The following is a 25,473-nucleotide window of genomic DNA, read 5'->3' as shown; positions in this document are numbered from 1 at the left end:
AAAACACTTTTGGAGAACACTATACTTGAAATGTAGCGGGAATCATAAATAATCACTACTAAGTCTGCATGTCAAAGGCTAGCTTCATAAACTTCATAAAAAGATAGTGAACAGCCTCAAATTCATTCGAAGTTTGACAGCCAACCTCCAAGAGGGCCTCAATGATTCTGAGCTTCTATTACTCTAGCCCAGTCTAGTCTCTTCCTACACAGTATAGAACTGACCTGTGTGATCAATGGGATATTTTGGAAATGGTATATTATTTACTTTAAGGGGGAAGCTAGCTGAACATTATGAGAACACTTAATTGGTCTAAAGTTTTATTTCAGTAAAACTTGTCTAGGAACTGAGGTTTCTGGCCAACCACATATATTAACTGCCAGGCAAGTGACTGTGCTACTTCAGAAACAATTCCTCTGACCCCAGTGGAGCCTTCAGTGACTGCAACTCCAAGAGACTCTGAGCCAGAATCACTCAGATAAGCCACACTTGGAAGATTTTTTGGCAATACTAGAGACTGAGCCCAGAGGTGCTCTTCCTAATGAATTACATCCCAAGCCCTTTTTATTTTTATTTTCTATTTTGAGACAGGGTCCCACTAAATTGTCCAGGCTGGCTTTCAACTTGCCATCCTCTTGCCTCTTAGCCTGGGAGTAGCTGGGATTAAAGGCATTACTTGAATATGACCTCAAATTTGCCATTCTCCTGCCTCAGCTTCCTGAGAAGCTAGAATTACAGGTGTGTGTCACCAAACTTGGCTTAGTCATATACTTTTAAAAAAATACTTATTTTTTTAGTTGTAGTTGGGCACAATTCCTTTATTTTATTTATTTTCTATGTGGTGCTAAAGATCGAACCCAGGGCCTATCACATGTGAGGCGTATGCTCTACCGCTGAGCCACAACCCCAGCCCAGTCACATACTTTTAAAAAGAGTGAATTTTTTAAACTTATCTTTTTTAAAAAAATATTTTTTACTTGTTGATGGACTTCTATTTTCACTTATTTGTACGTGGTACTGAGAATCAAACCCAGTGCCTCACGCATGCTAGGCAAGCACATTACCGCTGAGCCACAACCCCAACCCTAAAGAGTGAATTAAAAAAAAAAAAAAGTTTATTCTTTAATTGTAGTTGCATACAATATCTTTAATTAGTTTATTTATTTTTATGTGGTGCTGAGGATCAAACCCAGAGCCTCGCCCATGATAGGTGAGCACTCTACCACTGAGCCACAACCCTAGCCCCTGAAGAATGAATTTTATGGTACCAATTATGTATCAATAAAACTCTTTATTATTTTAAATGCAAAAGAATATTCAAATTATCAGGTTGACCTCAGACCTCCTGAATCAAAACTGCATTTTAACAAGATTCCCAGGCAATTCACAAAACACTGATGTTTGGAGAAGCAGTAATCAAAAAGAAATATGGTCAAAATTGCCTCTCCAGTCACTTTCATTACTTTCAGAATAGCCAGCTTGATTTCACTAAGGTAGTATTTTCCCCGTCACAATTGCTTGAGATAAACACTGTTCAGTGACTTTACAGTTTCTGGCTTTCCCTGCAAAGTCTTAGTACTTGGTGGAGCCTGCACTGAGCTGAGGCAAGGCTCTGAGGTCCTGTCTTTAAACCCCCCAACTGTACTAGGTTCCTAAGAGAAGCATTCTCTTCCCACCAGTGTTGAAGGGAGTGGCGATAACATACACAAAGTGAACAAACACACAGAATCTAATGGGAAATGAGACCAAAGAACCCACTCACTTTAGAAACCAGTTTATTAAAGGTAAAATCAGATTTACAGAAGTATAAAACAATAAAGGACAGAAGTGCAGAGGCTTTGCATACAACAGGGGATAAATTACCTACCTGGGTTTCTCAGAAGTTTTTCTTCACTTTTGCACAAAAAGTCTTAACCTATTTTTTAAAAAGAGTCCTAAGGAAAGTCTCAGTAGTGGTATTTTCTCATAATTTAGCACTTAAAGAAAATGTCTAAATTCCAAAAAAGAGGGTGGACCTGAGGGACAAGATCCTAAATGCAATATTATAATATAATATTTAAATTAAATAAATATTTGTATAGTTATATTAATATGTTTTGTAAGTTTATATGTGTAAATGTATTTTATATAATATTATATTACATGAATATAAATATCCTCCTCCTGTTCCACTGAATTTTGTGTCTGGGGCAAAGAGGTAAGGTCAGCATACAAACTATCTTTGAATCGGGGAAGAAAAAGTTTCTGATTTTCTGGCTCTCTAAAACCCCAGATTCTATTATATTTCTAATTTTCTAAGCTATTTGTGATTTCCTTTTTTAAAAGGAGGCATATTTTATTAAGAACTGTGAATGTTTTATAGCCAGGAACTGCATATAAATATCACATCTAACTTAGGAGTGCATGTTCTGCTATCAGTCTGCCTGTGTTTAAGTATCAGTCCTACATCAGTCATGCAAACTTAGGCCAAGTTAGTTAGCTTTTATGCTTGCCTAAGAAAATAACACCTACCTCATAGCACAGATGTGAGGATTAAACCTGTGATGTACCCACACATACAAAGTATTGGTAAATGTTCAGCTCACATGCACACACAAATGGAGGTTTTCTTATAGAATATGTCACATTCAGATTAACATACTAGTTATTAGAGTGGATTGTTGATGAGAATATGGAATTAGCCTCATTTTATCAGATTTTGATTCCTCAAACTAAACTTCTATCTGTAGTGTATCAGTAAAAATGAACTCTGTGAGGACATGAACTGGGTGTATTAGTTCATCTTTGTATTCAGGGCCTGGCATACATAGGTATATAATAAATGTGGAATAATTTATTTCAGGTAATTTTAAATTATTTATTAAAACCATATATTGGTGGATATTAATAAAAATCCTTAATGTTGCTCTTATTTGTCAAAAGCTAATGTATATACAATGCTTGATAGGACCTTTGAAACATTAAAGCCTTTTTCTTTATAATGAGGGATAAAACTAAAACTCAACTGAAATAATTAAAAAAAAAATTTAAGAACAACACAACAGCAAAAATCAGCATTGTGTATACTTCAACCTAAGTTCCAGCTTAGTTGCTGAGAAGTGGAGAAAAAGGTCCATGTTGCATAAGTTCACCTTCTCCACAATACTGTTAACACACCAAATATGGGCAAGAATTTGAGGCTTAGAATAAAGGAGCTGCTGATCTTTACTAAAATGGAACAACTGGTTTTACAATACCTAGCAATCATTCTTCAAAACATACAATTCACTTACCTTTTAGTATATTTCCTAAAAACACTAACAACAGTGGTAAGGCTTAGCTGGTAAATTCCATGAAGTCAGTTCTTTTCCTCTGACTGTAGTGGAGTAGACAAAGCTGATTTGAAAATGCTAGAAATGAGTTCCTATTTCCCCTTGCATTCTTCACAAGTCATTTTTTCCCCAGTTTTCTGCACTGGCTGGTTTCCATTTCAGCAGCAGGCACGAAATCTTGAAGGTCAGACACAGTAAACTAGGAAGGACATAACATTAGGTGACAAGGGTGTAGTTTCAGAATAAACAAATTTTAATAGGGATGAACTGCATCTTAACGTGTGGAAATGAATTACAAGTTCTGTTCCTTAATGAAAATCAGCTCTTAGTCAAGCCAAGAACTTGCTATAGACTAGAATTTTCTGTGTTCCTTTCTAAGACAGGATCTCACTATATTGCCCAGGCTAGCCTTGAACTCCTGGGCTCAAGTGATCCTCCTGTCTCTGACTAAGTAGCTGGGTCTACAGGTGCATGCCACCACAACTGGTTTTCATATTTCTTTAATAAATGTTGAGTGAAAAGAGATGTAATTCCCGTGAAGATCAAATACAAGTTGATCAATTTAGTTCAAGTCTATCCTTCATTTTGCAGTAAAAACGTGTAAAGGAAAAACAATTCTATCAAAGGGAACCAAAAATACTAACAAATTGTTCTAAGTGATTTTTTAAGTTGCCAATCTAATTTAAAATGGATATTTTATTTATATATCACTTAAACCAGAAGAAAGTGAACTTTATCTGATTATTAGCACAAGCTTCAAACTTAAAAGACTTATTTCTGTTCTACTGCCTTCTTGGTTATAGGAAATAAGCATCAAAATGAATTCATTAAGAGAAGACATACTGAAGAATTCATCTGAATTTAACAAGGAAATGGCTTTATGCTTTGCAAATTGTAAAGTGAAAACCAGAACTTTCTAAACTTCAGGCAGTTAGCAAACTAAATTCTTTTTATTTGCTTCCTTAACAGATTTGTTACACTGACTCACTGACACTTCAACTCCCTTTGACATTCAAAGTGGTGGAATCACTACTTTGGGAATGAAATGAGAGTAGCTAGATGGCAACACTGGGACTGACAAGACTCGCTTCTTAGGAAATGAAGGAGAAAGCGGTTGGTTGGTGTGCCAGAGTCTGAGCATTCTGACCATATGAGCAGGCAGTTATCCTTGCTGAATGGTCCTGGATTCCAAATGACTGATTCCTCCTCTAGGAACTCATTCCATCAGGGACTCAGAAGCAATCCACACTGGAGATCATTTAAAAATGTGCACTTTCAACAATCATTATCTATCTTAGCAGCTAGAAAGGCAAAACAAAAGTTAGAGTATATAAAAACACCCTGAGGCAGAATGCTGATTTTAAATAATAAACAATATGATCAGAAGCAATGAAAAAAGAAAACATAGTATGAAGACATTTGATCCTAAGTTTTGTTTTCACAAAAAACAAAAACTCTCAAATGTCTGTCATTCAAAGTATTCTCCTTCCTCTCCAGTTTGTTTCCAGGCTGGCATTCCAGAAGTGTAAGGAATATAAAACATAATGGCTAGATATTCACTAAGCAGGATGTGACTTTACTTACACTGCCAAGTTAATCAACACTGGACTCAACAGGTCTTTTATCCCAGACAAAAACTCATCAATGAAAATCAGACTGATTTTCATTGCTCCTGATACCAGATTTTAATAGAAAAGGACAAGAGTGATTCTTATTACCTACACTCCACTTTATATTAAAAAAAAAAATCCCTCAAAAAAGAAAATAAATGGAATCACATTTAGAAAGACCTCAGAAAAAAATAGTAAGAAACAGAGTAAGAAAGTTTAAGAACAAACTGTATGAATGCTGAGCTTCAAAGTTTCTTGGTTTATAGTTAAAAAAGAAATATTTGCTGGGTGCAGTGGTGCATACTTATAATCCCAGCAGCTTTGGAAGCTGAAGCAGGAGGATCTCAAGTTCAAAGCCAGCCTCAGCAACTTAGTGAGGCCCTAACTCTAAAAAATACAAAAAAGGATGGGGATGTGGCTCAGTGGTTAAGTGCCCCTGCGTTCAATCCCTGGTACCCCCCCAAAAAAAAAAAATTAAGGGGAAGACAAAAATGTACATGTGAGTTTTCTTTCAAAGCAAAAAAGACTGCTCAAAGCTTGTGGGATAGGGGGATGGACAAAGCATAGGTGTTAAAATTGGTATCTGGAAAGAGGAAAAAGTAAAATAGTTTGTTGCAGGGTTGAGATACACCCTGGATTAGGCTTGCTAAATGAAGAGAGTTGCCAGTTGTCAAGCACAGAATTACGCTCTTATGTATCTTGGCTGGTGAAATTTTGCTGTTACAAGAGTTAATAACTTGAATTTCAAGGCTATTTTTAAAACCAATCACATCTTCTGTCTTGCATTATGAATTTCCAGGGTTAATTTTTTTCATCAAGGTCAATGTTAAGACCTATGTTACTAAACACTCTCTTGGTATTTCAATTTCCCATATCTAATACACTTCATCATAGCTTCACTGACATCTCAGATGCCCCTATAGGCTCAAAACAGAGAAGAACCTCTGAGAAATGTAACCATTATACCTGTGCCTGGGTTGAAGAATCATCCTCAAGATCAGGACAAAAGGATTTTTTTGTTGTTTTTCTTCATGCCTGGTTGATAAGAAGTTGTCCACTGGACCTGAGAAAAAGTAGAAGTCCTAGCACTAAGTTTTCACAGGCATTGCCCCCATCTATTCTAAGTGAATTTCAAGGATATCAGCCATCCCTCACACAAAGGTACATATAAACTCTCACCTTTGAGTTTTTCATATTCGTGCTCTTCTCTAATGGTAAGTAATTAAGAACCATGCAAGCTATGCCCTTACACTAATAGCCATATTTCTCACTTGGCTATAACAAATCCAGATATATTTTCTTTTTTGTTTGTTTTAATGCAGTATGGGGCATGAACTCAGGGCCTTATGTAAGCCAGGCAAGGATATTACCACTGAGGTAACATCCCCAGCCCCCTTTTCAAGTGTTTATTATAAAGTTCTTCAAAATATTAATTTCCAGCATGAGCAGCACTATTATATTAACACAGTATTCAGTGCTTCCTGAGGCGGGCTTAATAATCCGTCTTTTGAAAAAAAAAAAAACTAGACTCAGATATATTTGGGGTACAACTGCTGGTTTTGTCCCTGCACTTACTCAGTTCTAAACTCAGAACCTAAGTCAAGAGGAAAACTGAACCTGCAGGCTGATCCTTGTTAATAATGAGGTAAAATGACTACTGACTTAAAAAAAAAAAAAAAAAAAGGCAATCTCTCCCAACGTGAGGATGGTCTGAAGAGAGCAAATAAATGGTCAAATGTGAAATGTGCCCTAGAGAATGGTGATTTTGGCAGTTTCAGTTCATGAAGGGCATCTTCAGAGTATCTGTTAAGAATATTTTAGCTGTGAATAGCTGGGTGTGGTGGTGCATACCAGTAATCCTAGTGACTTGAAAGGCTGAGGCACTGAGGTCCAAGTTCAAGGCCAGCCTCAGCAACTTAGATCCAGTCTTAAAAAAAAAAGGACCGGCATGTGGCTCAGAGGCAGAGTACCCATGGGTTCATTTGCAATACCAAGAAAAAATAATTTTGTTGTTGTTGTGAAATGTTAACTGTATCAGAAGTATAACAAACGGGGGGGGGGGAATGTTGACCATAATTTCAGTCTTTTTAAACATAATTTCCCAAAAATCTAAACCCACCAAAACTCTCTTTATAAAGCTTATCCTATCAGCAGCCTAATGAGGATGAAGGTAATCAGACTCAAAATCACAGACTCCTATTGGAGATGCTTTTGCTCTCAGACTCGGATACCAGCAATGCTAAGAGTCAATTCTGCTGCCTGGATACAGAGCATCTGCTGAAAATCTGTGCCCCCAGGCTGGCTTCCTATTCTTTCCCAGCTGCATGATTAAGAAACAAAATACTTATTTTCCGGGGGCTGGGGATGTGGCTCAAGCGGTAGCGTGCTCGCCTGGCATGCGTGTGGCCCGGGTTCGATCCTCAGCACCACATACCAACAAAGATGTTGTGTCCACCGAGAACTAAAAAATAAAATATTAAAAATTCTCTCTCTCTCTCTTTAAAAAAAATACTTATTTTCCATTAATTTTAATAATCCACATAGGAAGCAATCAGACTACAAACTATACTGTCCCCAATGCTGACACTCATTTCATTCTCTGCAACCATTTTTGTTTTCATTTTCTCCGCCCCTCGTAATGGTATTGTGGATGGAACCCAGAGCCTTGTGCACGTTAGGCAAGTGCTCTACCACTGAGCTGCATCCTCAGTCCCTTGTTCTCATTTTTTTTTTTTTTGAGAAAATGTTTTCCCTGCTTAATTCCCTTCTCCTAACATTTGTAGGCATTCTTCTCACTTTCTTTAAAAAGACACTGCAACTTGGTGTGGTGGCATACACCTGTAAGCCTAGTGATGTAAGAAAATGAGGCAGGAGGATCACAAGTTTGAGGCCAGTCAGAGCAACTTAGCAAGACTCTGTCTCAAAATTCAAAATAAAGCAGATTGGAGATGTAACTCAGTAGTAAGGCCCCTTGGGTTCAATCCCCAGTAGCAAAAAGAAAAGACAAAAATTTTAGATAAGTAAATAATTAAAAAGACATATCACGTTCCTGGAAATTAAGGGAAATACATTTCTGTTGAAACAATAAACAGATCTAAAGAAAAAGGAACTATTCCTTACCCATAAATTATCATCCAGAAATTACAGAGTGACCTGTCCTCCTTGCTTACTTTTGGTCTTAAGAGTAAACCTTAGAAATGATGGTCACTGGCAGGGACAAAGTGAATGGAAGTTACTTTCAAGAAGGGTAATCCTAATTTCTCTTTGGGTAGAGAGATGTGGAAACTGCTGCAGACTCCTGGAACAAAGGTCAAAATCCTACACTTTCTAAGGGCAATATCACCATTATCTTTTTGATTTTGTCATTCTAGGGACTGAAACTGGGGCCTGACACATGTTAAGCACTCTACCACTGAACTTTATATACAGTTCCATTAATCAAGCCCTTATTTTTCAACCTAACTGAACTTTTAAGTTACTTGAGACAGGGTCTCACTAGGTTGCTAAGGGCCTAAATTGCTAGGATTACAGGTGTGTGCCACCATGCTCAGGTCATTTATATTGTTTCTCTTTATGATACAGGTCAATTGCTGAAGATCCTTTAAATATCTAACAGACTAACTTCTTTGCTTATTGGCAAAGCTGGAGATTGACCCCATGGCCTCTGTATTAGGCAAGTATTCGCCCACTGAGTTCATCCCCAGTCCTTATTATTTTGAGACAGGGTCTTACTATGTTGCCAGGGCTGGCTTCCTTCCTCAGCCTCCCAAGGAACTGAATTATAGGCATGTGCCACCATGCTCAATTACTTACAGACTAATTTAAAAGATGCCTTACAACATCTCTTTCTGGAGATTAAACCCAGGGCTTCACAAAAGCTAGCCTAGTTCTCTGCCACTGAGCTACACCCCAACCTCATTAGTTATTTTTTAAGTTGCCAAATAAAAACTTGTCAGTATTTATCATGTAAATGATGTTTACCACCTTTATTTCTGATTGTCTCAAATTAGCACCTTCTCCTTTCTCCGATTAATATATATTTTTTTAAAGTAAGATAAATGGACTAATGGTTTCATCTGAAACCTGGGTGAAATACTTGATTTTATCTTGTCAACTTGGGTTACTATACACAGGATGTACAAGGTGGAATATTTTTGTTGGGTGCAATGATACACACCTATAATTTCAGCTACTGGGAGACTGAGGCAGGAGGCATTCATATTCCAGGCCAGCCTGGGCAACTTACTGAGATCCTGACTCAAAACAAAAAGGGGGCTGGGGTGGTGGCTCAGTGGTAGAGCACTTGCCTAGCATGTGTGAGACACTGGGTTCAATTCTCAGCACCACATATAAATTTATGAATAAAATAAAGATCCATCAACTTCTAAAAAAAAATTTTTAAAAAGGGGTTGGGGGGTGTAGCTTAGTGGCAGAGTGCCCCTGGGTTCAATTCCTAATACCACTAAAAAACAAATACAACCCCCAATCAAATACTTTTGATATATTCTTACTCTCAACTGTTCCTAGAATACCATTATAGCCTTGCTCTTAAATATCTGATTATCAAGACAAAATTAGAGGGCTGGAGATGTGGCTCAAGCGGTAGCACGCTCGCCTGGCATGCGTACGGCCCGGGTTTGATCCTCAGCACCACATACAATCAAAGATGTTGTGTCAGCCAAAAGCTAAAAAATAAAATATTAAAAAAAAAAAAAATACAACCCCTAATCAAATACTTTTGATATATTCTTACTCTCAACTGCTCCTAGATTACCATTATAGCCTTGCTCTTAAATATCTGATTATCAAGACAAAATTAGAGGGCTGGGGATGTGGCTCAAGTGGTAGCGTGCTCTCCTGGCATGCATGCGGCCCGGGTTCGATCCTCAGCACTACATACAAACAAAGACGATGTGTCTGCCGAAACTAAAATAATAAATATTAAAAAATTCTCTCTCTCTTTAAAAATTTTAAAAAGACAAAATTAGAAAAGAGAGAATATATATCACACTTATGCAGAAGCTTGTGTTCTCAGATTCTAAAGAAAAACCTAGTACTAGTACTTTCAATCACTAATGAGGCAATTCTACTCAAAGTGAATGGAGTTTAAGCAAACTTCAAGTAATTCCAAGTAAATACCATGGAAGACACCTTGTTTTCAAAGAATAATCATTTGACAGAATAATTTGTTGAGACGTCAACCTTTTTTTTTTTTTTTGGTACTAGGGATTGAACCCAGAGATGATTTTGCCACTGAAAGAGATGCTTTTGCCACTGAGCTACACCACTAGTCCTTTTTATTTATTTATTTACTTTGAGACAGGGTCTTACTAAGTTGCTAAGGCTGGCTTCAAACTTCTGATCCTCCTGCCTCAGCCTCCTGAGTTGCTGGGATTACAGGCGTGCACCATCAACATTTTTCATGTTACTAAATTTAGCTTAAAATTTTAAGATGTGAGGCCTATCTTAATGTTTCTTTTCTGAAACCAGTGCCTCATGCATGCCAGGCAAGTGCTTTACCACAAGTCACATCATCAATCTCTTTTACTGTTTGTTTGTTTGTTTGTTTTAAAGCTGTTTTTGTGAAGATGATGAAGAAGTAAGTCACTCCTAAGGTTTTTTGGTCTTCTGCAACTCCTAGTCATTGAAAAGAATTTACAAGGACATGCAGTTTCACAGTGGCACACCTGCCTCAGATATGTGAGATGTGATGTAGGTTAAAAACTAATGAGGGTTCTAGGGAAGTTAAAAAAGCATTCCTGGATGCAGCATGTTTTACCTGCTATTCACTTTTATTAAGTAATTCAAACCTGCATAAAATTTCACATAGAGAGGAAATACTTTTAAGTCTTAAGCATGTCCTAAGGTAACATGAGACCTTAGGGATTGAGAACTGATGTTATGTTTCTAAAAATAAGAGAAATGAAATATCTATGTTTTGGCTTAAACTAAACTACTTAAATTGTTTTATAAATAAATTTTAGAAAGAATGTGGCAAGTATTCAACTAAACAATAGGAAATGTCACAATCCTAATGTTAGAAAATGTTCCGTTTTGTACTTTTTACCTATGTCCTTCTTCAAGTCTGAGTTCGCCAATACATGCTAGTGGAAAAAAAGATCACAATTAGCATCAGCACAAGAAATTTCAGTTAATACTGCAAACAGAATCACTGGGGGAATTAAAAAGAAAGGAAGAGAAAAAAGCCAGAATAAAATAAACTCAAATATGTGTCTATTTGAGAAACCCTTGAGACATACAAAATCAACTTATTACTTACTAAACCTTTATACCATGACAAAATTTAGAAATCTAAAATTTATCACAAATGGGCAGAGAGAACACTAATAGCCCTTTCTATAAATAACATAGTTCAAAATGAAAAATTCCTAAAACAAGGCATAGGCCAAAGAAATATACTTATTCTGACATGCCTCATAAAATGTCTAAACTTATTTTCAGGGTTTTTTGCTCCTAAGAATGTAAAAACCCTTTAAAAAAGAATAAAAGAAGTTGAGGAGAAAGGGAGATAGAGAATACCAAAAGCAACAAAGTATAAGCCCTTTATCTACAATACTCTGGGACTCTATTTTTTTTTTTTAAATAGACCTGTTATTTAGTATCTAAATCATGGCTCAACTGCTAACTACTGGTGATATAAACTTAGGGGAAAAGGGAAGTTAAATAGACTTCCCTGCATCCTAGTATCCTGATCTGTAAACTAAAGTTGCAAAGATTAAAAAAGAACACCTGAGGGCCTGAGGTCTGGGGTTGTGGTTCAGTGGTAGAGCGAGCACTCACCTCTCACATTTGAGACCCTGGGTTCAATCCTCAGCACCACATAAAAATAAACAAAATAAAGATACTGTGTTCATGTATAACTAAAAAAAAAAAAAAAAAAAAAAAAACCTGAGAAGTACTTTGACCAGTACGTTTACTTTACTTAGTAAGCACTTTACAAATGCTGTTAGAATGGAACAGTATGTATTTAATTTATAATATTTAACTTAAAATATACTATTTATTTTATTTTTAAAAAATATTTATTTAGGGCTGGGGATGTGGCTCAAGCGGTAGCCATGCTTGCCTGGCATGCGCAGGGCGCTGGGTTCGATCCTCAACACCACATAAAAATTTAAAAATAAATAAATATATTGTGTCCACCTAAAACTAAAAAATAAATATTAAAAATTATTTATAAAATATTTATTTAGTTGTAGTTGAACACAATGCCTTTATTTATTTATTTTTATGTGGTGCTGAGGATTGAACCCAGGCCCTTGCACATGCTAGGCAATATTTATTTATATATTACTTTGTAGGTTGTTTTCATTTTTCATGGTGAAAGCAGGGGTCTCCCTCAGAAAGTTTCCCTCCCTGAATGGCTGGAATTTAAGTTTGGGTTTTCATAATGTATCCAATTATAATCAACTTTCAGAGGTTCAGGTAAACGCTTTAAAACTCTCTTTACCTAGAAATAGCTCACCTAAAATATAACGTAGTGCTCCTCTTGGGCACCAAGTGACACTGTTTACACTAAAAAGAAATGAAAGATCACATGTTCTTTATTCCCCCAGTGCTGGGCATCAAACCCAGGCTAGAGCACACCAGGCTAGCACTCTAGTACTGAGTCACTATGCTCTCATTTAGTGTCTGCATCCTGAGGAGGGAATTGAATATTCAGGTTTGCTGAGGGGATAATCAAATCTACCAAGCTACATACTTGAGCTTTTAAAAAAAATTTTTTTAGAGTACTTATTTTTATGCAGTGCTGGGGATCAAACCCAGAGCCTCATGCTAGGCAAGTGTTCTACTGTTGAGCTACAATCCCACCCTACTTGAACTTTTTAAATTCTTTTTCTCTAAAAAACTACTAAGTTTTTGTACATACAAAGAACCACACATATATCAATTACAAAATGTGTTAAAATATTGTACAATGCAAAGGTCAGGGGCAACAGAAGCATACAAGAGAAAATTAAATTTAAAAGACACGAACCTTTTGGGTTTTTTCAGTTTTGTCTTCTCCCCACAAGTTTAACCTAAGAAAATGCTTTGTCTCTACCTCTATAAAACTTAATGCATACTTGAGATTAAGGGGAGGGGGGACAGAAAGGTCAATTCTTAGTTCCAGTACTTGCTTCGTCACAACCCAGCTTTATAAGTATCAATCTTTATAAGGCATCAATTTTCCCACTGGTCAAACAGGGATACTACTATCGAACTAAGGGTTATTTTTTTAAAACATTTTTTTAGTTGTAGATGGACACAATATCTTTATTTATTTTTATGTGGTGCTGAGGATCGAACCCAGGGCCTCACACGTGCAATGCGGGCGCCCTACCACTGAGCCACAGCCACAGCCACAGCCCCACTCAGGGTTATTTTGAATGTCAAAGTCAATATAAAGCATGTGCCTAGCATACAGTAGGAGTTCAATGAATGGGAGCTCTTTTTATAAATGGGGAGGCTGACTAGATATCAAGTTCAAAATATCAAAAAGCTTTTTTTTGTACTTTAATTTCCCTAGGAAATAGCTGGAAAACAAAATAAAAACTGCAACACACTATAAAGGAGTTTATCACTGTGATTTAAGGAAAGGGCTCCATACCCAACACTCTGCCCACAGTAATGGATAACTATGGCAATATGGACAGATCACAATATTTACAGTGCTTTTGCTTTCAGAATATACAACAGCATATATGTACCCACCACTTAATTTTTAGGAATAGGCTAGGACTGGACAACTAGGATGTTTTTCTGCCATTTGGTCAGTCAACTTCCATGGAATGGGGATTTTGAAAAACTGGGAAGCAAGACTACACCACGCTGATGAAGAGCAGAGAAATCTTCCAAGTTCCTTTTGAGTCATTAGGTTGGGTCTTAAAATCCCTCAAACTCTCCTATGACTAAATGCTGACCCTTCTACATTTTCTTCGTACAGATTTTGTTACCCACAACATGTAGATAGTAAAGTTCTGTCCAAATTTGTTGCCCATCACTTAAGTGTTTCCAAATGCTCCTTGAAGAGGGCCACTGGGTGGAGCCTAGATATCATTTTCCTGTTATGACATTACCTTCCAATCTTCCTGTTTAAAGAAAAGGGAATAATCTCCAAAGTAACTGCTAGGAAGTAATGAGTAAAGAGGTGGATAAGGGTGTGAGCAAGTAAGTTAGTACAACCTTCCTAAGAGGAAAGCATTATGCAGAACTGCAGTCAGTTTAACAAGATAAAGGTCTGAAAGGAAGACCCTAGCAAACTATATAAAGGGTCTAAAATTTCAAGAATTTAATTAGACATCATGACATAATGGGCATGTTGATGTTTGTTGATAATTATTATAACTTTGTATGACAAATATAGTGAGAGATTAGGCAGAATATTTAAGAAAAAGGATATTTAGGAAAATCTAGGAACTGACTTTTAAGGCTCATAGCGATGCTACCTAACCTGGAAGTCTTAGATGTTGGGATACATCAAGCAAACTAAAAGATTTAATTTTGTCTTCTTTAACATTAGCTCCAAAGGAGGAATGACTATCTTCCTCACCAGCTATATTTTCAGTACTTTCTATCTAGCATCAAGTGGTCTTCTAAAATTAAAGTCAGAATCTGATATAAATGGTGTCATAATAAATGAAATACTGAATTCCCAGAATCTTTTAATGTAACTTTTCTCATCAACTGATTAGAATTCCAAACAAGTACTAAAGGACAGCTGTTATTTCTTATGGCTGGTTGGTATTTGTTTCTGCATTGGTTCCAAGTCACTTTCCTACAAGAAAAATATAAATACAACCATCTGAGGATACTGAACTAATGACTGCAGGAATTATGGGAAAGACATCATCAAGAAGAACTGGCATAACCCAATAGAAGATTGCAGTCTGTGGGATGCAGAGTGTTCCCAGGGGCTACAGTGCTTGCCTAGTATGTGCAAAGCCCTGGGTTCCATCCTCATCACCACACAAAGATGCTCTAAAAGCACACAGTTCTTTCATGGTTGTTTTTGAAGGTTTTGTCCCCTTTGCCAGATGTTCCCCTTGTAGCCACATGCCTCCACAGTGCTAGGAACATATGTATTCACTAAGTATTTAAGTGAACAAATGCTGGTAACTATTTTTAATTTTATCAAAGTTTCAATGATCTGGAGGTACATAGGAGAGTGAAAAGATTATGGCTAGAGGTATGATTTAGGAAGATATAAAATCTACAGAGCCTTACAAGTGGAAGAAGTTCCTAAAGTAGGACAAAAGTATTACACAGAAAGGAGGCATTACCCAGGACAAGGAAAGATATAGAATTGTGGTTCAAACAATTCAAAAGCTAGAAGTTTTGAGGGCTTTACTACTACTGTGTCAGAAGTTAAGTGATTGGAAGCAAAAAGGCAACTGAAATGGCCTGAAGATTATTGGTATTATTAGTACACTGACTTTGAATAGCAATGAATCGGTAATTACAAATTTCCTAGGCAAAACAATTAGATGGAACTGCAAAACTGTGGATACCTTGTTAGCTAGCTATTTGGAATTCTGAAGTTGGCTGGTTAATCTTTGTTGCTAATTATGATTAGTGCCAGTCTGGTTTTAATATTTTCTGGTCATTAAGTCCCAGTTCTGCTATCCTGGATGTTTATTAATATATATATACACACACATGTACATATACAGACTGTTACTATCACAGAACAGATTTTTCCAAAGTACATCAGGGTGCTGTTTACCTCTGTTTATGCATATCACTATAGGTTTTCTCTAGGAATTAAGGTGAGTGAAAAGTTATCAGGAAGTTCTAGTTCTGTTTTATCTTTATTCCATAACCCTAGCCTAGGTAAATCACATGAGTTATGAAGTGAAATGGGAACAATAATGACCACTTCCTAATCAGGAAGGCATTATAGAAAAGATAATCAACAGTACAGACAAACATGGTTATAAATACACCTAACCTTCATGAGCTTCTAGTAAGTAGCCACTGTGAAGACATAAAAGAAAGCAGGAAGGTACAAACAGGGCAACTAAGAAGTATTCACAGAAATAAAGTGGCCTTTACCTTCAAGGAATAAGAACTCCCAATCTGGAAAGAAAAAGTTAAGATGATAAAATTGAATTCCATGTAAAACCATAATAGTTGCAGATAAAATATAACAGCCTGCCTCCATTTATTAAAAATAATTTAACACAAATCCTAAAAAACTCTAGGAGATAATCTGATACTGGTAAAAGGAAATCTTAAAATGTTTAGTAAACAAACAAGTCACAAGTACAAAAATAAAAATTTGAAAAACTGACTACTTTAAAGTCATTTGTTCACTAAATGAAGGATAGATTGATACTACATTATTTGTAAAAAGAAAATTTCTGAGCTACTTAGAGGCTATAATCAATTATAATATCACAACATAAAATCCTTATGCTCTTTTTTTTATACAAAACAAGTCATTAGCCCCACCCTACAGTTCTGAACTGGAGAAATGGTTAGCCTAACCACCTAGTTAGTAATATCCCAGTTTTTCAGTATTTCAAAGAAGCCAATGATATTTACCTAATAAGACTGCATAGAGCAAGTAAATCCAGAAGACAGTAGAATGGTGGTTAAAATGTCAGTTCTGGTATCACACCCACTTGCATTCAACACCAGATGGACTACTTCTCTAGCTGTAAGGCCTTAGAGGAAAATATTTCTTGTCTTAGTATCCACATTTATACTTTATATGGATTTATATGGAAGTATTCTATATTAGCTTTTCAAGCAGGATTGTCTTTGACTGCAATTATATCCAGTACTGTGTGTTAACCTCAGTTCTCCCATACTGACTGTTCCAGAGGTAGTTATAGGTCTTAAAACTACTTAAAAAGGAAATGTTTAAGGTGAAAAATAGTAAATGGAGAAGGAAGAGCTGAAAAGGTTGAAAAATCATCGGGTTACATCATGTATCCTGATGATATATAACCCTGAGACATTTTTATTTTATTTTTTCCAAAAAAAAAAAAAAGAACCATTATCCATGTTTTTCTTTCAAAAAAAAAAAAAAATCACCTCAGCACTCAATCCTGTCAAATGTAATAGTGTGGTTAAGACTGCTGACAAAAATGCATATTAATGGATACTAATCAGTTTCATGAGTCATAATGGAGGATGAAACACCTGGATCCTATAGGGAACCTATGGATTACAGGGAAGGAGAAAAGATATTGTTAGTAAATTATTGCATTTTTTTTCGGGGGGAGAGAGGAGGATTGAGAGGGGATTAAGGATCAAACCCAGAACCTTGAGTATGCTAGGCAAGTGTTCCACCACTGACATAAACCTCCAGCCCAAACCTATTCCATTTTAGTCAAGCAACATCTATATGTCTATAAAGAAATAATTCAGAGAATGGTTTATTAATTCAGCCCTGACCAGGAATTTTTCATTTAAAGGCTTGAGTTTTTAATAAATGGCAAAAAATATACAAGGAAACCACATTTTTTTCTTTTGATTCATACACACTTAGTCACTCATCAAATTTTTATATTTTCTTTAAATAAAAATTAGAAGTACATGGGTGAAAATTCTTAAAATCAAGTTACTTTGATCATATCCAATGGACATCAATCTTAGCTAAAAAGCCATTAATATACACATTTCACAAACTTCTCTATCCTGGAGTAATCTAAATCATACACATTATTCATGTATTAAAATTATAAGCGGAATAGTTTATTAGGGGCAAAGAACACCTTTCAAATGCCAATGTTGTTTCTGGAAGATTGGTTTGATAATTATAACTTCTATTTATTTATTCTAAATAATTTTTTTTAGTTGTCAATAGGCCTTTTACTTATTTATATGCAGTGCTGAGAATCAAACCCAGTGCGTCACACATGCTAGGCAAGTGCTCTACCACTGAGCCACCACCCTAGCCACATCACTTATATTTATAGTCTACTGTTGCCTCCTATGATATCTAATGACCATGACTTACAAAACTTTACATTGCTAACCCCTGAAACAAATATTCAATGGTTGTGAAATGAAAGAATAGCTAGACTTAAACTAGACTTAAGATTTTCAATAAACAGGTGAATGTCTACTTTTGGTTGATAATGTACAAGATCAAATCACTTAATGGTAGCCTTTCCTAAGCATTAACAGATGCCTTTCCTAAGCATTGATCCAGATGTTACTATACCTCTGGGGGGGGGGGAGTTACTTTTATAAGATTCAGGGAAATTTTTGGTAATTCCTACTATCCTGTTATACTAGCTCTTTAAAATGTTTAAACAATAGTTATACATAGAACTCAGGAATAAAGATAAACTCAGGTTTCATAAGCTAAAGGCACAGGTTTTTTTTTTAAGTCATTTGAAAAGGGGTATCCCTTTCCAAATCCATTTTAAGTCTGCCTAGATAAAAACTGGCTCACCCTCCCCCCATTTTTTTTGTTTTTGTTTTTGTTTTTGGATGGTGTGGTACTGGGGATTCCCCAGGACACATGCTAGGCAAGCACTCCATCACTGAGCTGCATCCCAAGTCCAAAACTGCTTTCTTAGAGAGTAAAATCCACTGATATTTTGGCCTAATTTTTTTTTTTAATGAATGACAGAAGAAAAGCAAAACTATGACAACTATCAACATAAAACACAAGAGAAAAATCCTTAATACCTCTTTTAATCTTGGACAAAACTAATTTTTTTTTGGGGGGGCATGCTGGAGATAGAACCCAGGATCTTGTACAAGATGCCCAACTGGCACTCTACCATTGAATCATACCTCTAGAGTCTGTTTTACTTTAAATTCAAATTAGGTTGCTTTATTTTAGACATAATGTATTTTAAAGTAAAAACAAATTTTACCATTTAATTTTAACCTCATAGTATGTCTATATCTAATCAAGGTAAGAATGTACAGGACTAAAGCTCAATAGAGTGCTTGCCTTGCATGCACAAGGCATGCACAAGACCCTGGGTTCAATCACCAGCACCACAAAAACAAAAACAAACAAACAAAAAAACCCAAGTATACTTGGCTGGGCATGGTGGCCCATGAATGTAATAATCCCAGTGGCTTGGGAGGTTGAGGCAGGAGGACCTTGAGTTCAAAGCCAGTCTCAGCAATGGCAAAGTGCTAAGCAACTGAGACCTTGTCTCTAAATTTAAAAATAGAAAATAGGGCTTCGGATGTGGCTCAGTGGTTGAGTAAGTTCAATTTCTGGTACCAAAAAAAAAAAAAAAAAAAAGAATGTACACTTGAAGTCATGTAGAAAAGGGTTTGAATCTTGCTTTTGCTACTTATAGTTGTACTTAGTTTGCCACTAACTACAAATACCAAACTACTTACCCTTTGATCTCTGAGTTCCTTATATTTAAAGTAGGGACCATAAAACCTACCTTGTATGGTTGTGCATTATATGTAACACCTCCTTAGCACAGAGCCCCATATACAGGACTCACACCGTTGTAACTATTAATAACCTACCATTAAACAAGAGCTTACAGTTTAAAAAACAGCAAACAGAGAGTTATTTGTTTTCCATACTTCATCTATATTTTTATTTTTCAAAATAAAAATGAAAACCAGATATCACAGTTATCTGGCTCCTCTTTTATAGATGGATACACCTGTCATTTCTATTCTTCACAACATTTTCCACCTGTTGTTCTGAATCCATGCAAGTTGTTTTTAAGAAGCCATCTTTAATGATTTTCTTCCTTTGTCTGCTTTAGCTGTTCACTACCCAATGTTTACTTGGCTTTAATGTTTATGTCTTTTAAGCGGCAAAATTAAAGACCTTCAAAATAATCAAACAAATAAAACAAACCTCATTGGTATTTTTACTAACCTACCCATCTTCCCTTTCTGAGCTATATTTTTATCTGCTATAATTACTGTTGTAAACTATTTTCTGATCTAATTCCTAAATAAACATACAATGACACTTTCTCAAGCAGCCTGATCTTTTTTGCTTTCTCCTTCCTATGCTATGTTCTAGCAATTCCCTAAAACTATTAAAACTTCTCTAAATTCATTTTATTTTCTTACAGATCATGGGAGTCTTAGAACTACTAACAACTGTGGTGGCCTTTATTATAGTTTTGGTTTTGTCTTTTTTTTAAAATCCCTGACCAACTAGATCCAGGTATATCATTGTAAACACCAGTTCTTATTTTTTTTCTATTTAAGTCCACTGTCTGAAATGCCCCAAAATGTGAAAAAAAAAAAATCTATAACTGGGTTCCTCAAAATGTAATCAGGAACATTGGCATCATCTAGGAGTCTGCTAAAAATGCAGACTCTTCCCCTGCCTCAATCTGATGAATCAGAATCTGCATTTTAAAAAACAAAATCCCCAGGGATTTCTACCCTCATTTAGCAGCACTACTAAATGAATTGTGACCTAAACCAATTAACTACAAAATTAAAATAGTCACCAGAAATTCCTTCAAAATCATTTTATATGTGCAACAAAAAATCTCATTTATCTTTTCTTTCACATTTAGGACAGCCAAATAGAAATGACATTATGATGATTAATGCACATATCTATATTACTAATAATAATATAAAAATAGGTTTAAATAACAATATTTATTGTTGATTGTATTTACAGCAAATGTTTTCCACAAAAACACTAAACAGATTTTTTTTTTAATTTTTAAAATTTGGTTGCATTGCTCAGGAGTGAACCCAGAGCCTCATACCTGCTAGGCAGACCATTTATCACTGAGCTACATTCCCAGTCCTTTTTATTTTACTTTCAGACAGTTTCACAAAGTTGCCCAGACTAGGTTTGAACTTATGATTCTCCTGCCTCAGTGCAGCTGTTTGTGTGCCACAGTGCACCACATCAGATTATATTTAAATGTGATAATTTATTTTGTGTGTGTATGATACTAGGGATTGAATCTAGGGCCTCACTTTAATGCTAGCAAGTGTTCTACCACTCAGCTATATATCCAGCTAAATATTTTATTTCTTAACAGAAGCATGGAAAAGTTTCAATGAGTCAATATTAAACACATACCACTTAACCAGAAATACTTAATTATACCATAACCTGCCAGAAGGACATCTAAATTCTCCTGACCAACTGTATGAAGGAAGTGAAATTAAAATACCAAACTGAGGGGCTCGGGTTATGGCTCAGCGGTAGAGCGCTTGCCTCACACATACAGGGACCTGGGTTCAATCCTCAGCACCACATAAAAATAAATAAACAAAATAGAGGTATTGTGTCCAACTACAACTAAAAAAATAAATATTAATAAATAAAATATTAAACTGAAAAAAAATATTCTCCTGACTAAACTGAGGTACTTGAATAACAGCCAAATAAGCAAGTACCATTATAATCAGTAAGTTCAAATAAAGACAATTCATTGTGATAGTATTTTAATTAATATAAAACACAAAATTTTCAAAATGATGTAGCCAATAACAGTAATGGCTTTTTGAAATAATATTAAATTCTGTTTAACCTACTTAAAAATACCTAGGCAAATGAAATTCAAAGAATTTCTGGCTGATAAAATTAATCTCCCAGGGTTGGGGCTGTAACTCAGTAGAACACTTGCCTAGCATGTGTGAGGCACTGGGTTCAAACCTCAGCACCACATAAAGGTATTGTGTCCATCTACAATTTAAAAAATGTATAAAATTAATCTCCCAAGAACATCTGATGGAAATGTTTATAAATTCTATTAAGAGATTATGTGAAAAATGAGAGCTCTGACAACACAGTGGTTTCAGATTTAAGGAAATATTTTTTCTTTTGCGTATGTGAAAATGTGAGGCTGAGCTCTTTTTCATCAATGTTACTCTACCTGACAATACTGATTCTCACCTTCATTTACTCTTGTAGAAAATGATTAAAAAATTATTAAACTCCACGTTATTTTAAAAGGGTCTCACTATGTTGCCCAAGTTGTGGGTTAAAGTTATCTTCCAACCTTAGCTTCCTGAACAATTAGGAATATAGGCTACTACAAAGACCCTTCCTAACTTCTTTTTGTTGTTGTTTTTAAATACTTATTTTTTAGCTGTAGTTGGGCACAATACTTTTATTTATTTATTTTTATGTGGTGCTGAGGATCAAACCCAGAGCCTTGCACATGCTAGGCAAGCTCTCCACCGCTGAGCCACAACCTCAGCCCCGCCCCCTTCCTACCTTCTTAATAATTTGACAAGCAAGCCTAAAAGTCACCAGTTGGTAATTTTAAGTGAAATAGTTCAAAGAAACACTCCTCTTGTTCATTAGTTTTTATTTATTTTTACTACCCACTTTATTTACTTATTTCACAGTACTGGGGATTTAACAGAGGTACTGCTCCCAGCCATTTTACTTATTTTTTTAAAAATTTGAAACAGGGTCTCAATAAATTGGTGACACTGTCCTCTAATTTGAGATCCTTCTGCCTCAGCCTCCCAGGTTGCTGGAATTTTGGAGTTTGCCAAAAGGTCTGACTTATTATGTATTTTTCCCACTTTCAGGAAATGTCTGCACATGATTGTGATTTCAGTCACAAATTTCTAAACACAATAGAAATGTCATTTTTTTCATAGCTATTAAGGCAGGAGATATCCCCCTATATAAGTATAATACACTCTACAGGAAAATGCCTAATAAAATCTTATTTCTAAAAATAATCTAAATAATTTCAGGGTTAGCCATCAATACAGGTTAAATTAAAAAATGTTTGTAAGAGCAACTTTCATTTTTGTAAAAAACATACCATAAATCAGTGAGCTGACCCATCAGTCTCCACCCTTCCTCTGGCTCAGCCAACATTTAAATTACTCAAATGTAGATACTTCTGGTGTTAGACCATTCCTTTGTTTCAGTGAGTGATACTTTGATTTTGGGACACAAGGGAAAATTTATAAAACAAAAAACTCTGGAAAATACCTATATTTTGTCTTTCTGATCCTTAAACAACAGGATAATCACTGTGCTTCCCCCAAACTCAAATTTATTCGACAGTCTTCATTCAGGAGATAGGGCACTACTCAGAAGACTGAATCAGGAGGATCCCCAATTCTAGGGCCAGCCTAACAAATTAGTGAGATCCTCTCTCAAAATAAAATTCAAAAGGGCTGGGGATATGGCTCAGCGGTAGAACACTGCCTAACATTCATGAGGCCCTGGGTTTGATCCTAAGTACCATGCAAAGAAAGAGTGAGAAAAAGACAAGGCAGACTACATCACTACTCCTTCTTAATTATTACTTACTTAATTTGTCTACAGATCATCGGTCCCTAACATCTTCCTAAGTCTTGTTATGAATGCAGCATTTAGAGGAGTAAGTATATTGTGGAATGAGCACCTTACTTCAAGTAAATTTCCATTTTGAGCTGCAGAACTTCGACCTTTTTGACTGATGAGGAATTAAGTACTTCCTCAAGGAAAATGATATAGAAAAACTAGTGTATTAAGGTGACCTGCAAGAGAATTGTATTAATATGAAAAAAGAAATGTTGTAATGTTTACTTTAAATAGAGAACTTCTCGCATGGTACTTAAAATGCACACTGGTAGTATTTCTCAATCATACATCCAAACTCTTAACAACCTTCCTCAAATCTTCCCCCTTACTCCTTTATAACTTCTTCTCTTGTAGCATGTCATGTCAAGGTTTCGAATAAAAAGCCTCCTGAAAGTACTGCACAAGTGATTCTATTTGCCTTCCTCTAAAAGTTCTCTGGGATCATTTTTAATGTGGCTGTGCCACAATTTCCTCAGAAAATCTTTTTGGCAACCCGTCATGCCAAAGCCAACATTTCTATCTGACACCTGTAGACCCAGGACTAATCCCAGCAAAGGTACTTTCTGACAATTTAAAAATCCAGGAATTCAGCCCTTTTATTTCTGTTATGCTACTCCATCACTACCCTCCTTCTAATAGGTACCCAATATCTCTAATACGGAATTTGAGTACAGGAATTCCATTTGATTAAAACATCCTCAATTATATAACTACTGCATCTGTTTTGCACAATTGAACCCATCACACCCCACCCAAAATCACCAACACAACATTTTGAACATGTTAAATTTTATTAAAAATATTAACATCGTACAAATATTCCAATACAGTTATGGTACACGGACACTGTACCAAAAGCATGGTTTTTCTTAAAATCATGATTAAATGAAAAAAGTTCTTGTAAATGTCCCAATTTGGATATTGCTCATGTTACTGTATGCATACCAGCAATTTAATGTTTGCAGGAGCTTTCAGTCCAATTGTAGAAAGAACCTTAGAACATAGTACTCAATACCAAAATAATCACATGTAAGTACAATTCTACCTATGTTATTGAACAGGTTAGAAAAGACCCTATGCCCAACTTTCATAAGTGAGAAATCAAGATAAGCAATGTTTCATAGGATCCTAACAAAGTTCTACATAAAACATCCCTTATTTATTTGAGCAATTTAAGTTTTCCCACAAAATGCCTTCTTTGTTTTTGGTCCCATATGTATTTTGTTGTAAATGTATTAAGTTAACAAGTCTGAACTGCATTTCTTTTTTTTTTTTCCTTTTTTCTTTTGTGGTGCTGGGGATGGAACCCAGGGCCTTGTGAATTCGAGGCAAGCACTTTACCAACTGAGCTATATCCCCAGCTGTACTGCATTTCTTATCTTATACAAACTCATTGGAATTATCTGACGTTTCTATCTCTTACCGTAAAACTTCCAAGGAGCATGCTTTTCTTTAGTTCAATCTTAAAAGTTCTATACTCTGATTTTTTTCCTATTACTGATACATGCATAAAATGTGCCAGAAGAGAAGCAAAGCACTTTAACACAACACTGCAATTCTTAAAAGTATACGTTCATTGTAGTGCATACAGCTAGTCTACAGCAAACTTACAGATAAAGATTTCTATTCACAATGCTTACTAGCACATGTTAACACCTAACAGATTCTTTCTCTACAGTAATATCACCAACCAATAAAGGTAATGCTCTATACTTAGGAGGTTCTTTAGACATATAAATCCATAATTACTTTAAATAAGTGCTTATATCATAATTATTTTTATATGGTATCGACAGAAATGCCTAGTTATTAAATTTAATTTTTGTCAATTTATATTTAACCATCGTGAAATACCTTATAGAATGTGAGGAATTTTTAGCAATCATCTAAATTTTGAATCTTAATTCTACATATATCTACTAATCTTACCAGTTAATAAGTTTGTGTTCCTTATTTTTTTGTGTGCTAGGGATTGAACCCAGGGCCTCTAACAAGCTAAGCATGCACTTTATTACTGAGCTATACCCTAAGCCCCAAGTTTGTTTCTGTTAATATTCAAGGTCTTAAAATTTTGGCAATGTATACCCTCTTGACCAACAGTCAGACAGTCATTATATCAATGTATCTCTAAAGTGACACAGCTGTTGTCTGTCAAACTGCTAAAACTTTTAGGTTTAATTTTACAATGTTAAAGTTTTGGAGAATTTAAAAAATATATATCTTCTTGTGTTTAAACCAAATATGTCGTCTAGTTTAAACCCTCCAGTCTATCATACCTTCCATTTTCACTACAATTTGTGTACAA

General features: G+C 35.6%; 1 protein-coding gene across 1 annotated transcript in view; it reads right to left on the bottom strand.

Annotated features, from left to right (window-relative positions):
• Positions 1 to 10,471: 10,471 nt before the first annotated feature.
• Positions 10,472 to 25,473, bottom strand: part of HNRNPR (heterogeneous nuclear ribonucleoprotein R) — a 54,191-nt gene continuing 39,189 nt past the window's right edge. Inside the window, exons 12-13 of the transcript XR_014023700.1 lie at positions 16,469 to 16,590; positions 10,472 to 16,000 (exon numbers count right to left, since the gene is read on the bottom strand). The gene's annotated coding sequence lies outside the window, so the exon portion shown is untranslated. The remainder of the gene's footprint in view (positions 16,001 to 16,468; positions 16,591 to 25,473) is intronic.

The sequence above is a fragment of the Spermophilus citellus genome (genome assembly GCF_964194105.1).
Source record: "Spermophilus citellus genome assembly, chromosome: 9".
Lineage (NCBI taxonomy): Eukaryota > Metazoa > Chordata > Mammalia > Rodentia > Sciuridae > Spermophilus > Spermophilus citellus.
Note: the sequence above shows the minus strand (reverse complement) of the source record. Positions and strands in the feature narration are given on the sequence as shown.